Genomic DNA, 18,935 nt, shown 5'->3' with positions numbered 1-18,935 from the left:
CACCACCTTGGAAGGTGACATGAAGGATGAAGCTGTCCCAGAACCATCCAAACACAGCCCAAACATGGATGAATTGCTGCTGCAAGCAGAAGAGGAGGAGGACGACCTGGGCAGTTTAGAAGAATTCTTGCTGCAAACTCCTCAAATCCCTATGTCATCTAACTCAGGTGAGGAAAGTCTAAATTCACTTCATTCTAACATTATTCCACCGAATGTCCTTTGTCCTTGCAGGTTTTTGATTCCAAATATCAAAGAGAGTGAAAAAGACATTGTGGAAGCTCTTCCAAAGGTGCAAAGTGATATCCCAATTCTTGGTGCACCAAAACAAGTTCCCGATGGTATTGAAATGTTCAAAGAACCTTGCACACCAAGAAAAGGGATTCAAGAGAATGAAGTGGTTGAAGCAGATCAAGAATACATCCAAGAGGCTGTGCATGAGACAATCAAACCCAAAGCAGTTGGATTTGATGACACGGGACAAGCCACAACCATTATAGTAAACCTGGCCGAGTTCAAAGTCCCGGAAATGTTCACAAATGTGGTGTTTGTCATTGAGTTTGTGTCGAAAAAAGAAAATAAGCCATTTTCTCCAATTTCAATTTTAATTTATACTAACATGTTTCTAATTTTGATGATTCAGGCACCCACTCTTGAATTTAAACCATTGCCGAATCATTTCAAGTATCACCTCCCATTAAAAGATAAATTCCATGCTTTGGAGCCGAGGGGAGTTTAAAGGAAAGTTTCGTCCGGCTAAAGACGTTAAATCAAGCGCTTCTTGGGAGGCAACCCAAGCATTCAACGAAGGGAGACTTTGGAATCGCTAACCAAATCAGATTTGAATTCTTATACCCTTATCTTTACTGCTTTCATTTTGTTTTGTTTAGTTAGTTGTGTTATTTGGTTGATTTCTGTGAGTTTGTGTTATTTAGTTTAAGTGTGGGGGAAGGTTAACCAAAGTCTTTCTACATTAATTTACATATTAAAAAAAATAAAAAAATAAAAAAATAAAAATAAATAAAAATAAATAAAAAAATAAAAAAAAACAAAAAAAAAAAGTACAAATATTTTACAATGATGTAAACTAATAGTATTCATTGGTCGGGTGGTGCTTCAGCAGTCGGCGGGGCCACAGAAGGAGGAGGCGGCAGAGGTTGATCAGTTGGAGCTTCACTACGCGGTGCCGCTCCAGAAGACGAAGGCAGATGTTGTTGGAACAAACCCACAAACCTCCGATGATCAAGTAAAATTTGACCATCGGTGTCCTGCATCTGGTCAATCTTCCTCTTCATGCTGGTGGCATAGCTGTGTGCGAGCTTGTGCAATTGTTTATTTTCATGCTTGAGTCCTTTAATCTCCTCTTTGAGACTCTGTATTTCAGCCACCAACGATTCAACATGACGGGTTCGGGCAAATAGGCGTTGGGCCATGTTGGACACGGAACCGGCACACTGCACGCTAAGAGCCAGAGACTCCTTAACCGCCAATTCATCAGATCGTCTAGCGAGCAGTCTGTTATCTCTGGGGGTGACAAGGTTTCGGGCCACCACCGCAGCGGTCATGTCATTTTTCATCACCGAATCCCCCACAATAAGGGGACCGGTAGGGGATATGAAGGATGGGCGCCATATGTTGTCTGGTGAAGGCGGGGCTGCCTCTTCACCACGGTTCAAGTCAAAACGGCGATCGGAAGGGCCAGACATTTTCTGAAAGTGTTGAGAAAGAAGAGATCAGACTGATTAAGATTTTGGAAGTTTACAGGAGGGAGTGTTTACAGGAGGGAGCTCAAGTGTGTTATGGAACAAAATTAACGCCTCTATAAAAAGAAGAAATCAAAGAGGCGCTCCTCAGAGAAGCGTCCTCTCGCAAATCGAAGAGTCGGGGCTCCTTTCTCAAAAAGCCGGATTCTTTTCTCAAAAGAGGCGTTTCATTTCTTAAAGGCTGGGCTTGCTCAGAAACCACGAGCCGAACCCCGGATTTCAAAAGATCAATTTGTCCTGACGTGTCGTCACTTGTCACACGCAAATTGCTTTGCGAAATTCTCGGGCAGTTTGTCGAAGCACCAATTCAGAAATCGAAGAGGGAAATTCAACAGTCAAAGACATGCTAGCTTTCTCAAAAGCTGGGCTTCAACCCACGGGCAAATCTTCTTTTCCAGATTTATCCGCACGTGTCACATGCTACCTCTACAATCGACGATGCTCAGAGCTCGAAGCGCCGATTCCAGATATCAATGAGGAATCTGCTTTGCGGAAATTACGGGCAGCTTTGTCAGAAAGCGCGTAATTTGTACTATTCATCCATCCACCGGCTGCCGACAATGAGTGAGAGAATAGTTCCGGTTGTGAAGAAAAGTCCTACAAGTATTTACCTTCGCCTTCCACAACAAAGGCACACCCTCTCAGCACTTCTTCATCTCCGAGAATGCATTCCCAAAGAACCCTCTCGAGTCACTCTGTATTCCTCATTCCCTGGGATACCCCTGCAAACAACCCATCCAGAGCAAAAGTATTTCATATCATAATGGTTGAAAGCAAGAGTATCTCATATCATGCATTCTCCATGTCCTTTTCCTTGTCTTTGTTCTAACCTGCAGGACATGGAGAAATTGCTCTCGAGTACTCGTCTTCCACTGCTGATGTACTTCCAAAGAAGCTGCCACATCTACCTGAAGAACAGATAAGGCAAGCGAAAATGATACCAACAGCATGTGGAGACAACGTACAGAAGAAACAAGCAGAGAAGAATGCAGCTTGCACAATCATCCCAGCGGAAGGAGTCCGAGCTGAAGAACTAGAGAAGCTGCCACATCTGCTTGGAGAACAAATAAGGAACTGCAACATCACCAAAGAGCAAAGCTTCGCCGTACAATATCATCAAATCATCACTTGCAAGTAAAAAGCTAAGTGTCACCCTGTTCAAGAGGAAAGCTGTGGAAAGTCAACAAGCACGACCAATGATCACTTATTAGTTCCATTCATTGTCTTTTATCGTGATTTTCAATTTTTCGTTTGCAATTTTTTTTTTTTTTACATTTTCTTGCGTTACTTAACTGAATTATTTCTTTTCTTTGCAGGAATTTTTGGTTATTTCCACCCTTGAAGTTGATTGCAGAATTTTAGCTTGGGGGGTCATCGCTTGGTTTTACTGCAAACTAGGGAAGTTTTCAGTCCAATTGCTTTATTTTGTTTCTTATTATTTATTTATTTTATTTTTATTTGCATTATAGTGTTTTCTGACATTGGGGTATAGATTTCATGGGTCCTTTCCCTCCATCTTTTGGTTTCACTTATATCTTGCTAGCTGTTGATTATGTTTCCAAATGGGTGGAAGCCAAAACCACCCGGACTAACGATTCAAAGGTTGTTGCTAGATTTTGTGAAAACTAATATCTTTGCTAGGTTTGGCATGTCTAGAGTTCTCATTAGTGATGGAGGCAACCCATGGAAATAAAGAAGACCTAGGAATTTCCGACTCCAAAACCAGGTGTTTGCGTTCTTTAACCCTCCTCTCTGTTGCTTTTACTTTGCCATGTTTATCATGTTTCCTCGTTGTTTGTTTGTTTGCTTTTGTGTGAGTTTATGTTTGAAACATTGAGGACAATGTTAGATTTAAGTGTGGGGGGGGGTAAACAAGTTGTTGTTGCATGATTTTCGTGGGATTTTATTCACCTATCACTTACAATGTTGTTTCTTGCTGTTTTAAGTGTTTTTAGTGTGTTTTTAAGCATGTTAGTATGTTTTGACATAAAAATCCGAAAATTTGACAAAAGTTTGAAAAAAAAAATTGTTTTGAAAAAGCCAAAAAGAGTTGTTTTTGTGTGTTTGTTTGTGTCTTAGGATACCTTCCAACACAATAATGAGGATTTGGTTTGTTAATTGCATGACTGTTAAAGAAAGTTATAAACATGGATGAAAGTTTGATATGCTCTTGATTTATGCTTGGTTATAGTTATAGTTTACGAATTCACATGTAATCACAAAGAAAAAAAATCAGTTTTTGTAACATGCTTGAAGGAAGGAACTCAAACTAACACTACAACCTTGAGAGACTTGAGCCTAATACGTTCTTTGGAGAGTTATTAATCTGTGCATTTTTGTTTTCTAAAGTCGTTGCATGATCTCATCATTCTTTGCTTGGTTGCTACTTAGAAGGCGTTTCATCATTTAGTTCCAAATACTAGAACTTATGCCCGTTCCATTCAAAGCATGACATTGATTTGCATAACACATATTCAAGATGAAGTTGTGTAGTGAACTAGAGCCAAAAAGCTTATCCCGTGCATATTTGTTTAAGTTTAACCCCATTGAGCCTTGTTTAGCCTGTTTTCTTTGTTAAACCACATTTCCCTTACCTAGCCTAGATTAGGACTATCCATACCCTTGTTTTTAAAGCATAATGAAGCATGACTTAAAATGAATTCCTTTTGATTGTCCTTATGCAGAAAACAAGTATGGGGGAATGAGATTTTTGTGTTTTGTGTGCCAAAAGAAAGTAATAAGGCACGGGTTAGAAAAGAAAAAGAAAAAAAGAAAAGAAAAAGAGTTTGAAATAAGTGAGGAAAGACTCACAAGTGTTGTTTATAGTTGAAATCGGCCCTAAAAAGTTGAATGAATAACCCCATTGTGTTTAAAGTTAGTTGCTGCATTCAAAGGGAATTCTAAGCATCAATTTCATTACTTTGCTTATTATGCTTTAAAAACGTTTGTTTCCTTACCTTTCATTGTTAGCCAATCACCCCTAACCCCGTTACAACCCTTAACTTCAATCTTGAGTGTTATGCGTTTCAATATGTGGAGTTTGGGATTGGTACGAGCATATGGTGTCCCTGGTTCTCGCATCTAAGTAGTAGCATTCCAGTCATGAGATCATATCTATACATGCTTAATAACTCCAGAAATTGCTTTCTTTGCTATAAACATATGTGAGTGTTCGTTTTCATGTTTACATCACTCTTCTCACATACACCTAGTGTAGGGTGTGTAGTCAGAAAATCGGAGTGAAAATAAGAGTGTATCTTGTAAGGAATTGAGCAGATTCTCTAAGGCATGTTACTACATTCAAAACATAGTTTTAATTGGTTATATGTGAACTAGTATGTGGTGACTATGATTAAGTATGTGCTCAAGGGTAGGGAAGGCCAACATATGTGGTTATGATGATCTTTTGCATGTCATGTTGCATTGAAAATCCCTAAGGTAAATATTGGAAGGTTTAGGTTTTGTTTTGTTCTTATGTTTTGTTTCTTTGTTTTGCTCGAGGACTAGCAAAAGCTAAGTGTGGGGGAATTTGATAGGAGCATATTTATGCGACTTAGTATGTTTGTTTTCGTGCATTTATGTTCTTAGTTCTTAGTTATGTTAGTAGTTTAAGCCATTTTTGTGTGTTTGTAGGTTCTATGGGCCAAGGATGCAAGAAGATGCATTTTGGAGCATTTTGGAGCATTTTTGGGCTAAGATTGGATGGTGCAAACATGGAGACATGAGGATGGACGTTTTGGGCTTTTGTGTGTGCAAGTGTGTGTGTGTAATTGCAAGGATAAACACATGCAAAGAAGCCCACATGCAAACTCAAGGCAAGAGAGGGAGAAAACACATGCAAAGAAGCCCACATGCAAAGTGAAAGGGACATACACGGCAAAGGGGAAGGAAATGGTGTGTTTTGTGGTTGAAATGATGAAGCAAGTGTGTGCAAATGCAAAGGGGATCTAAACATGGACAGCACATGTCATGTGCAAAGGAGAAACAAAGATGACAACACACACATGCAAAGAAGAAAACAGCAAGAAAGGCATGTGCAAAAGAGAAACATGGACAACCAACAAATTCGTCAAAACTGCCTGTGCAGATTAGCTGACTTTGGAAGCATGTTACGAACAGCTCCGAATGAATGAGAGTATGAGCCTTATATGCTTGGAAAGCTACGGATGTCTATTTTCTGGAGCAAGTTACAGATTGTTAATATCATTTTTCTAGAAGAAGTTATGGGCATTTTAACACTGAAAGGTTTAGAAACGGGCTAAGCAGATTTGGCTAATAAAAGGCACTTGTTTTGTGTTTTGCTTTGTCATCAACACTCAGCAGCAAATGGGGTTATGATTACACTCATTTGTCTTTGGAGCAAGTGGAAATGTACAGCTAGAAGAGAAGGCACAACACATGCAAAGGAAAGGAGAAACATGGGCTGAAAATGTGGGTGTTTGGTGCTTGAAATGATGAAGCATGTGTGTGTAAATGTAAAGGAAAATAGGGCAGAAAATGTGTGTGTGTTGTGGTTGAAATGATGAAGCATGTGTGTGTAAATGTAAAGAGGAAACATGCCAACACACACCCACACAAGCTCACATGCAAAGGAAATGGAGTGGTCCTCTCCCTAGCCTATAAATACATCCACCCTTCACCATAACAAGGGGGAAGAAAACCAAAGAGAACACAATCCACCCATCCACCCTTCACCATAACCCACCTATATCCATCCACCACCATAATTTACCACTCATCCATCAAACCACACCTTGTGCCGCTACAAAGAGAAGAAGAAGGATCTTGGACGTGCTTGCCATTCAAATTGGATTGTTGGAGCGTTTTTAGGTGTTTTCTTTCTTTTGTTTTCAATGTTTAAATTTGTTTATCTTTGCTTTGTAAGTATGAGTGGCTAAACCCCTATTTAGTTAGGGGGAAGTTTGAAGCCATGAACATGCTTGAGATTTAAATTGATTTCTTCCAATTGTGATTTGATAAGTTGTGATTGCAATTCAATTATCTATTTTATTCATAACTAATTCTTGTATGTTTATTAAGGATGCATACTTAGTTTTCATGCATGAATTAGATGCTAGAATATAAATGAGTTTCACCTAATCGTTACAAGTTTATATTCATTGGTAGTGAAGGTTGCTAGTCACAATCGCGTTAATTGAATTCTTGGCAAACGTATCATGCATTCATAGTTACGAATGCCTCGTTAACACTTATGATTTTCATAGAACGTAATGATCTTTGATTGTATCTCTATTATGCATTCATGTAGAGGACTTTTGGAGAATAATTTGGATTGTCGTATGCATTCATCCAATTCAATAAATCAAGGAAAATCTGAGGATTAATTAGTGCATCACGGTTAATCTGGGGTGTTGAGTTTCATAGTTTATTGAAAAGCAATTGGAAATCAATTCATATACAAGTGTGTCATGTGTGAAGAACGGACCTCTAACTAATCCATCCATCATCTTATTTCTTAAATTTGTTTTACAATCTTCCTAGTTTTATAACTTGTTTGTTTGTTTCAAATTCATCAAAACTAAAATCCCCCTTTTACTTTCTTGTTTCAAAGTGTTTAAAATTTGTTTGTTTGTATTTTAGAGTGTTTTGAGTCAAGTCAAAACCCAAATTTCGTCCAAAGTTGTGCTAGAGTCAGAAACTGCCTAGTTTGTGTTTTTAGGCAGTTTTGAGTGTCTTTAAGTTATTTTGAGTCTTGTGAACCTGTTTTGAGTTCTTTAAGTCTATTCAAACGTTTTTAACTTTGTTTTTATGTTTTTGAGTTAGTTTAGAGGTTTTAGCAAGCCCTCCTAATCCCCGGTTTAGAACGATCCCTACTTACATACTTTACTACAATTGTCAAAAAGAGGGTTTAATTTGTGTGCTTATATATTTCGCATCAAATTTTGGCGCCGTTGCCGGGGATTAGCAAACTTTGCTAATCCCTTGGTTCTTTTCTTTTTGTTTAGTTTGTTTTTGTTTTAGTTTCTGACTTAGTTTTGTTTTCCTTGTTTTGTGTTACTTTTGATATTTGATTTATTTTTCTTTCTTTGATTTTAGGTACAAATGGAGCGAGACATGGCACTTGCGACCATTCAAGCTCAATTGGCACAGCTCACTGCTCAATTGACTCATAATGCCGAACGGACCACAATGCCAAGTGTCCCTACATTTGATGTGCCCTATGGGCAAGGTTATCAAAGTCCTCAATTTTATGCAAATGAAGATGTTTGGGGATATCAAGGCCATAACCAATCGAGGGGCAACATTTTTTCCAACGCTTACAATTCAGATTGGAGAGGTAATTCAGATTATATGTGGGATGAACCTCAACAATTTCAACAAGGTGGATATTGGCAGCAAGACGAGTTCTATTCAAGACCTATGCAGCCACCACAGCATTCCCCACAACAATTCCAATCAAATCAAAGTATGCCCATGAATTATAATGAAATTCTTGAAGGACTAATTTCTGTAGCGCAGGGTTTACGAAAAGAAGAACAATTGCCGCCATCGGAAGAGTTCTATCAGTGGCCATATGAACCGTCACAGCCACCACAACAATCAACCCAATTCAATTCAGGTACGTCCTTGGATAATGATACACTTAATAAGTTACTCACCTCTTTGAATCAGGGAGTAGAAAATCAAAACCAGGAGATGCAAGACCGAGTCAAAAGAGTGGACGAATTGGAAATGCAAGTTGGGCAGATTGTGGAATTCATGGCACAGATTCAAGATCAAAGTGAATTTTCTAACTCAAACATTGCAAATTCAAAGGCAGAAAGTGAGATCGATGAAGCCACCACCTTGGAAGGTGACATGAAGGATGAAGCTGTCCCAGAACCATCCAAACACAGCCCAAACATGGATGAATTGCTGCTGCAAGCAGAAGAGGAGGAGGACGACCTGGGCAGTTTAGAAGAATTCTTGCTGCAAACTCCTCAAATCCCTATGTCATCTAACTCAGGTGAGGAAAGTCTAAATTCACTTCATTCTAACATTATTCCACCGAATGTCCTTTGTCCTTGCAGGTTTTTGATTCCAAATATCAAAGAGAGTGAAAAAGACATTGTGGAAGCTCTTCCAAAGGTGCAAAGTGATATCCCAATTCTTGGTGCACCAAAACAAGTTCCCGATGGTATTGAAATGTTCAAAGAACCTTGCACACCAAGAAAAGGGATTCAAGAGAATGAAGTGGTTGAAGCAGATCAAGAATACATCCAAGAGGCTATGCATGAGACAATCAAACCCAAAGCAGTTGGATTTGATGACACGGGACAAGCCACAACCATTATAGTAAACCTGGCCGAGTTCAAAGTCCCGGAAATGTTCACAAATGTGGTGTTTGTCATTGAGTTTGTGTCGAAAAAAGAAAATAAGCCATTTTCTCCAATTTCAATTTTAATTTATACTAACATGTTTCTAATTTTGATGATTCAGGCACCCACTCTTGAATTTAAACCATTGCCGAATCATTTCAAGTATCACCTCCCATTAAAAGATAAATTCCATGCTTTGGAGCCGAGGGGAGTTTAAAGGAAAGTTTCGTCCGGCTAAAGACGTTAAATCAAGCGCTTCTTGGGAGGCAACCCAAGCATTCAACGAAGGGAGACTTTGGAATCGCTAACCAAATCAGATTTGAATTCTTATACCCTTATCTTTACTGCTTTCATTTTGTTTTGTTTAGTTAGTTGTGTTATTTGGTTGATTTCTGTGAGTTTGTGTTATTTAGTTTAAGTGTGGGGGAAGGTTAACCAAAGTCTTTCTACATTAATTTACATATTAAAAAAAATAAAAAAATAAAAAAATAAAAATAAATAAAAAAATAAAAAAAAACAAAAAAAAAAAAGTACAAATATTTTACAATGATGTAAACTAATAGTATTCATTGGTCGGGTGGTGCTTCAGCAGTCGGCGGGGCCACAGAAGGAGGAGGCGGCAGAGGTTGATCAGTTGGAGCTTCACTACGCGGTGCCGCTCCAGAAGACGAAGGCAGATGTTGTTGGAACAAACCCACAAACCTCCGATGATCAAGTAAAATTTGACCATCGGTGTCCTGCATCTGGTCAATCTTCCTCTTCATGCTGGTGGCATAGCTGTGTGCGAGCTTGTGCAATTGTTTATTTTCATGCTTGAGTCCTTTAATCTCCTCTTTGAGACTCTGTATTTCAGCCACCAACGATTCAACATGACGGGTTCGGGCAAATAGGCGTTGGGCCATGTTGGACACGGAACCGGCACACTGCACGCTAAGAGCCAGAGACTCCTTAACCGCCAATTCATCAGATCGTCTAGCGAGCAGTCTGTTATCTCTGGGGGTGACAAGGTTTCGGGCCACCACCGCAGCGGTCATGTCATTTTTCATCACCGAATCCCCCACAGTAAGGGGACCGGTAGGGGATATGAAGGATGGGCGCCATATGTTGTCTGGTGAAGGCGGGGCTGCCTCTTCACCACGGTTCAAGTCAAAACGGCGATCGGAAGGGCCAGACATTTTCTGAAAGTGTTGAGAAAGAAGAGATCAGACTGATTAAGATTTTGGAAGTTTACAGGAGGGAGTGTTTACAGGAGGGAGCTCAAGTGTGTTATGGAACAAAATTAACGCCTCTATAAAAAGAAGAAATCAAAGAGGCGCTCCTCAGAGAAGCGTCCTCTCGCAAATCGAAGAGTCGGGGCTCCTTTCTCAAAAAGCCGGATTCTTTTCTCAAAAGAGGCGTTTCATTTCTTAAAGGCTGGGCTTGCTCAGAAACCACGAGCCGAACCCCGGATTTCAAAAGATCAATTTGTCCTGACGTGTCGTCACTTGTCACACGCAAATTGCTTTGCGAAATTCTCGGGCAGTTTGTCGAAGCACCAATTCAGAAATCGAAGAGGGAAATTCAACAGTCAAAGACATGCTAGCTTTCTCAAAAGCTGGGCTTCAACCCACGGGCAAATCTTCTTTTCCAGATTTATCCGCACGTGTCACATGCTACCTCTACAATCGACGATGCTCAGAGCTCGAAGCGCCGATTCCAGATATCAATGAGGAATCTGCTTTGCGGAAATTACGGGCAGCTTTGTCAGAAAGCGCGTAATTTGTACTATTCATCCATCCACCGGCTGCCGACAATGAGTGAGAGAATAGTTCCGGTTGTGAAGAAAAGTCCTACAAGTATTTACCTTCGCCTTCCACAACAAAGGCACACCCTCTCAGCACTTCTTCATCTCCGAGAATGCATTCCCAAAGAACCCTCTCGAGTCACTCTGTATTCCTCATTCCCTGGGATACCCCTGCAAACAACCCATCCAGAGCAAAAGTATTTCATATCATAATGGTTGAAAGCAAGAGTATCTCATATCATGCATTCTCCATGTCCTTTTCCTTGTCTTTGTTCTAACCTGCAGGACATGGAGAAATTGCTCTCGAGTACTCGTCTTCCACTGCTGATGTACTTCCAAAGAAGCTGCCACATCTACCTGAAGAACAGATAAGGCAAGCGAAAATGATACCAACAGCATGTGGAGACAACGTACAGAAGAAACAAGCAGAGAAGAATGCAGCTTGCACAATCATCCCAGCGGAAGGAGTCCGAGCTGAAGAACTAGAGAAGCTGCCACATCTGCTTGGAGAACAAATAAGGAACTGCAACATCACCAAAGAGCAAAGCTTCGCCGTACAATATCATCAAATCATCACTTGCAAGTAAAAAGCTAAGTGTCACCCTGTTCAAGAGGAAAGCTGTGGAAAGTCAACAAGCACGACCAATGATCACTTATTAGTTCCATTCATTGTCTTTTATCGTGATTTTCAATTTTTCGTTTGCAATTTTTTTTTTTTTTTACATTTTCTTGCGTTACTTAACTGAATTATTTCTTTTCTTTGCAGGAATTTTTGGTTATTTCCACCCTTGAAGTTGATTGCAGAATTTTAGCTTGGGGGGTCATCGCTTGGTTTTACTGCAAACTAGGGAAGTTTTCAGTCCAATTGCTTTATTTTGTTTCTTATTATTTATTTATTTTATTTTTATTTGCATTATAGTGTTTTCTGACATTGGGGTATAGATTTCATGGGTCCTTTCCCTCCATCTTTTGGTTTCACTTATATCTTGCTAGCTGTTGATTATGTTTCCAAATGGGTGGAAGCCAAAACCACCCGGACTAACGATTCAAAGGTTGTTGCTAGATTTTGTGAAAACTAATATCTTTGCTAGGTTTGGCATGTCTAGAGTTCTCATTAGTGATGGAGGCAACCCATGGAAATAAAGAAGACCTAGGAATTTCCGACTCCAAAACCAGGTGTTTGCGTTCTTTAACCCTCCTCTCTGTTGCTTTTACTTTGCCATGTTTATCATGTTTCCTCGTTGTTTGTTTGTTTGCTTTTGTGTGAGTTTATGTTTGAAACATTGAGGACAATGTTAGATTTAAGTGTGGGGGGGGGTAAACAAGTTGTTGTTGCATGATTTTCGTGGGATTTTATTCACCTATCACTTACAATGTTGTTTCTTGCTGTTTTAAGTGTTTTTAGTGTGTTTTTAAGCATGTTAGTATGTTTTGACATAAAAATCCGAAAATTTGACAAAAGTTTGAAAAAAAAAATTGTTTTGAAAAAGCCAAAAAGAGTTGTTTTTGTGTGTTTGTTTGTGTCTTAGGATACCTTCCAACACAATAATGAGGATTTGGTTTGTTAATTGCATGACTGTTAAAGAAAGTTATAAACATGGATGAAAGTTTGATATGCTCTTGATTTATGCTTGGTTATAGTTATAGTTTACGAATTCACATGTAATCACAAAGAAAAAAAATCAGTTTTTGTAACATGCTTGAAGGAAGGAACTCAAACTAACACTACAACCTTGAGAGACTTGAGCCTAATACGTTCTTTGGAGAGTTATTAATCTGTGCATTTTTGTTTTCTAAAGTCGTTGCATGATCTCATCATTCTTTGCTTGGTTGCTACTTAGAAGGCGTTTCATCATTTAGTTCCAAATACTAGAACTTATGCCCGTTCCATTCAAAGCATGACATTGATTTGCATAACACATATTCAAGATGAAGTTGTGTAGTGAACTAGAGCCAAAAAGCTTATCCCGTGCATATTTGTTTAAGTTTAACCCCATTGAGCCTTGTTTAGCCTGTTTTCTTTGTTAAACCACATTTCCCTTACCTAGCCTAGATTAGGACTATCCATACCCTTGTTTTTAAAGCATAATGAAGCATGACTTAAAATGAATTCCTTTTGATTGTCCTTATGCAGAAAACAAGTATGGGGGAATGAGATTTTTGTGTTTTGTGTGCCAAAAGAAAGTAATAAGGCACGGGTTAGAAAAGAAAAAGAAAAAAAGAAAAGAAAAAGAGTTTGAAATAAGTGAGGAAAGACTCACAAGTGTTGTTTATAGTTGAAATCGGCCCTAAAAAGTTGAATGAATAACCCCATTGTGTTTAAAGTTAGTTGCTGCATTCAAAGGGAATTCTAAGCATCAATTTCATTACTTTGCTTATTATGCTTTAAAAACGTTTGTTTCCTTACCTTTCATTGTTAGCCAATCACCCCTAACCCCGTTACAACCCTTAACTTCAATCTTGAGTGTTATGCGTTTCAATATGTGGAGTTTGGGATTGGTACGAGCATATGGTGTCCCTGGTTCTCGCATCTAAGTAGTAGCATTCCAGTCATGAGATCATATCTATACATGCTTAATAACTCCAGAAATTGCTTTCTTTGCTATAAACATATGTGAGTGTTCGTTTTCATGTTTACATCACTCTTCTCACATACACCTAGTGTAGGGTGTGTAGTCAGAAAATCGGAGTGAAAATAAGAGTGTATCTTGTAAGGAATTGAGCAGATTCTCTAAGGCATGTTACTACATTCAAAACATAGTTTTAATTGGTTATATGTGAACTAGTATGTGGTGACTATGATTAAGTATGTGCTCAAGGGTAGGGAAGGCCAACATATGTGGTTATGATGATCTTTTGCATGTCATGTTGCATTGAAAATCCCTAAGGTAAATATTGGAAGGTTTAAGTTTTGTTTTGTTCTTATGTTTTGTTTCTTTGTTTTGCTCGAGGACTAGCAAAAGCTAAGTGTGGGGGAATTTGATAGGAGCATATTTATGCGACTTAGTATGTTTGTTTTCGTGCATTTATGTTCTTAGTTCTTAGTTATGTTAGTAGTTTAAGCCATTTTTGTGTGTTTGTAGGTTCTATGGGCCAAGGATGCAAGAAGATGCATTTTGGAGCATTTTGGAGCATTTTTGGGCTAAGATTGGATGGTGCAAACATGGAGACATGAGGATGGACGTTTTGGGCTTTTGTGTGTGCAAGTGTGTGTGTGTAATTGCAAGGATAAACACATGCAAAGAAGCCCACATGCAAACTCAAGGCAAGAGAGGGAGAAAACACATGCAAAGAAGCCCACATGCAAAGTGAAAGGGACATACACGGCAAAGGGGAAGGAAATGGTGTGTTTTGTGGTTGAAATGATGAAGCAAGTGTGTGCAAATGCAAAGGGGATCTAAACATGGACAGCACATGTCATGTGCAAAGGAGAAACAAAGATGACAACACACACATGCAAAGAAGAAAACAGCAAGAAAGGCATGTGCAAAAGAGAAACATGGACAACCAACAAATTCGTCAAAACTGCCTGTGCAGATTAGCTGACTTTGGAAGCATGTTACGAACAGCTCCGAATGAATGAGAGTATGAGCCTTATATGCTTGGAAAGCTACGGATGTCTATTTTCTGGAGCAAGTTACAGATTGTTAATATCATTTTTCTAGAAGAAGTTATGGGCATTTTAACACTGAAAGGTTTAGAAACGGGCTAAGCAGATTTGGCTAATAAAAGGCACTTGTTTTGTGTTTTGCTTTGTCATCAACACTCAACAGCAAATGGGGTTATGATTACACTCATTTGTCTTTGGAGCAAGTGGAAATGTACAGCTAGAAGAGAAGGCACAACACATGCAAAGGAAAGGAGAAACATGGGCTGAAAATGTGGGTGTTTGGTGCTTGAAATGATGAAGCATGTGTGTGTAAATGTAAAGGAAAATAGGGCAGAAAATGTGTGTGTGTTGTGGTTGAAATGATGAAGCATGTGTGTGTAAATGTAAAGAGGAAACATGCCAACACACACCCACACAAGCTCACATGCAAAGGAAATGGAGTGGTCCTCTCCCTAGCCTATAAATACATCCACCCTTCACCATAACAAGGGGGAAGAAAACCAAAGAGAACACAATCCACCCATCCACCCTTCACCATAACCCACCTATATCCATCCACCACCATAATTTACCACTCATCCATCAAACCACACCTTGTGCCGCTACAAAGAGAAGAAGAAGGATCTTGGACGTGCTTGCCATTCAAATTGGATTGTTGGAGCGTTTTTAGGTGTTTTCTTTCTTTTGTTTTCAATGTTTAAATTTGTTTATCTTTGCTTTGTAAGTATGAGTGGCTAAACCCCTATTTAGTTAGGGGGAAGTTTGAAGCCATGAACATGCTTGAGATTTAAATTGATTTCTTCCAATTGTGATTTGATAAGTTGTGATTGCAATTCAATTATCTATTTTATTCATAACTAATTCTTGTATGTTTATTAAGGATGCATACTTAGTTTTCATGCATGAATTAGATGCTAGAATATAAATGAGTTTCACCTAATCGTTACAAGTTTATATTCATTGGTAGTGAAGGTTGCTAGTCACAATCGCGTTAATTGAATTCTTGGCAAACGTATCATGCATTCATAGTTACGAATGCCTCGTTAACACTTATGATTTTCATAGAACGTAATGATCTTTGATTGTATCTCTATTATGCATTCATGTAGAGGACTTTTGGAGAATAATTTGGATTGTCGTATGCATTCATCCAATTCAATAAATCAAGGAAAATCTGAGGATTAATTAGTGCATCACGGTTAATCTGGGGTGTTGAGTTTCATAGTTTATTGAAAAGCAATTGGAAATCAATTCATATACAAGTGTGTCATGTGTGAAGAACGGACCTCTAACTAATCCATCCATCATCTTATTTCTTAAATTTGTTTTACAATCTTCCTAGTTTTATAACTTGTTTGTTTGTTTCAAATTCATCAAAACTAAAATCCCCCTTTTACTTTCTTGTTTCAAAGTGTTTAAAATTTGTTTGTTTGTATTTTAGAGTGTTTTGAGTCAAGTCAAAACCCAAATTTCGTCCAAAGTTGTGCTAGAGTCAGAAACTGCCTAGTTTGTGTTTTTAGGCAGTTTTGAGTGTCTTTAAGTTATTTTGAGTCTTGTGAACCTGTTTTGAGTTCTTTAAGTCTATTCAAACGTTTTTAATTTTGTTTTTATGTTTTTGAGTTAGTTTAGAGGTTTTAGCAAGCCCTCCTAATCCCCGGTTTAGAACGATCCCTACTTACATACTTTACTACAATTGTCAAAAAGAGGGTTTAATTTGTGTGCTTATATATTTCGCATCATCCACGCGCCGCCACGAGTCGGCAGAGGCACGGCCCTACGCGCCCCCCCCACGCGCAACCAAACCTGACAAATTTCCTAACCACGTTAGGGAATATTCCGTTAAAGCCTAATAGATTCCGTTACATTTAACTGATGGCATCAGAATATTTCATCAGAATTGACGAAATATTCCATTGTCTTCAACCTCAGACTCCAGCGATTATCGTCGCTGGAAACTGGGAAAATCTTTAAACTCACTATTCTCAGTCGTTTTTCAACCATTTCGTACCAAATTACTACCAAATTAAAGCTTAGGGTTCATAGAATCACGTTATACCTATTTGAAGCTTCAAATTCCACGAGATCACGTCGGAGAAAGCTCAAAAATTTGATGATCTCTGCAACTCCTCGAACTTGGGCTTTCCAACGTCTAATTTTCACCAATAATGCACCCTGAGCATCGAGGGAAGGTCCTTGAGCTTGGTACGGTCCTGAAAATCAAAGAAATTCACGGTTTTAAAAGTTGGTGAACAGTGCTACCCTCGGAGGTTTGATTTCCATGGTTTCCTTACGTTCAAACTTAGCCGAAACTCATGCAGAACACTTAAAAGGAAGAGGAGATACCTTTAGAAGCCTTGAAATGGTTTGAAACCTTGATAATCACCACGGTGGTATTGTACCTCGACGGACTTCTCGGTTTCAAGGGTTTTTCTAAAGCTCTATGTTCTAAAATTGTATGGATGAACTCGTATTGCCTCGAGGAATACAATGGTGAGCTTAATACCTTCGATCCATGAAGTTTGAGGTGAGTATGGTGCTTATCCGTACATATGAAGAGGAGAGAGAGTGAGTCCGAGAGAGAGAATAGAGAGCACGGGAGAGAGAGAGAGCATGAGAGAGAAACAAAGGATGTGTGGTCCAGATTTTTGGGTCACCAATCAAAACAAACAATTTCCTTACTTCCAATTGGGTCCAAAAACTTAGGAAAATAATGAATGGGTCTAAAATTCAACTTAAATCACACCACGTACTTTAAAGTCCAAGGGCAAAATTGTCAGTTCACGTCATCGAAAATAATCTCCCAGGACGGGCTGTGACATGAATGATTTTCGGAACACTGATTTTGATTTTTTTTTTAATTTTCTAAATAGGTGTAAAGATAAATTTATATATTGAAATGTGTTTGTGAGGGTAATTTAAGTAGTAAGTTTGGGTTTAAAGAGATATTAATAGTTTAATTAAAAATAATATGGATGTAGAGAGTAAGTTGGGTATAAAAAGAGGTTGTATGAGTTCAAATAAAATTTCCCTTACTTGTCTTCTTTTTGCTTTGTCTCCTTTTGGTTTTGTTTTGATAATGGCCACGTGAACTTACTGCATGCCTTGTCTTCCTAGAGCCCATACTTGTCATCTTTTCTTTATGTCCAGTTTGGGTATTATAATAATTTTTTGTCCTAATGATTAAACATAAAGTTTTTAGAGATATTTCAATAGTTTTCCATATATATTATTTCTTCTTAAAGACTAACTTAGGAGATTGCTTAAAACACAAAATATAATTTAAAAAACCTCTTAATACTTTTCTATTTTCTTATTCTTCAAAGCTATACAGTGATTAGTTGTTGAAAAATGTGTGAAAAGAAGCTCTAAAGTGTTGGTTGTTGAAGAAAGGGTCCAAAAAGCTTGAATTTGGCCCTAAGTGTTGCATGAGTCTTCCCCTTGTGTTTCAAAATCGATTTTTGCAAGCAAAAGTGAATTCTAAGTGTCAATTTCATTACTTTGCTTATTATTCTTTAAGAATGTTTGTTTATCCTTACCTTTCTTTGTTAGCCAATACCTTAGCCCCGTTACAACCCTTTGCTTCCATCTTGATTGTTATGTGTTTCAATATGTGGAGTTTGGAATTGGTATGAGCATATGATATCCTTGGTTCTCGCATCTAAGTAGTAGCATTCCATTCATGAGATCATATCTAGATGCTTATTAACTCCAGAAAATGCTTTCTTTGTGATACATTTATGTGAGCGTTCGTTTTCATATTTACATCAATCTTCTCACATATAACTAGTATAGGGTGTGGAGTTAGAAAATCTGTGTGAAAATTGAGTGCATATCTAGTAAGGAATTGAGCAAATTCTCTAAGGCATGTTACTACATTCAAAATCATGTTTTAATTGGTTAAATGTGAACTAGTACGTGGTGACTATGATTAAATATGTGCTTAAGTGTGAAGATGACTAAAATCTGTGGGAATGATGATTTTTAATATGTCATGTGCATTGGGAATCCCTGAGGCAAACGTTGGAAGGGTTAGGTTATGTTTTGATTATTTTGTTTCGTTTAGTTTTGTTTCTTTGTTTTGCTCGAGGACTAGCAAAAGCTAAGTGTGGAGGAATTTGATAGGAGCATATTTAGGCAACTTAGTTAGCTAGTTCTTATGCATTTATGTTGTGTTTTCTTAGTTAAGTTAGTCTTTTAAGCTATTTTCATGTGTTTTCAGGTTTTAAGGACAAAGTACGCAAAAAGAGGCAATTTGGAGCATTTTGGAGCAAAATTGAGCTAGAATGGAGTTTATGCATGTGGGGCACAAGAATGGACGAATTTGAAGGATTGAAGAGCTAGGAATGTGTTTTAAAGTTGAAGACTTGAAGATGCAAAGTTTCCTAATTGAAGTGGGAAAGTGCTTAATTGAAGATGAAATCCTAGTCAAACATGGATTCCTAGTTGAAGAAGGATTCCTAATC

The sequence above is a fragment of the Malus domestica genome, chromosome 08 (assembly GCF_042453785.1).
Source record: "Malus domestica chromosome 08, GDT2T_hap1".
NCBI classification, from domain to species: domain Eukaryota; kingdom Viridiplantae; phylum Streptophyta; class Magnoliopsida; order Rosales; family Rosaceae; genus Malus; species Malus domestica.
Note: the sequence above shows the minus strand (reverse complement) of the source record.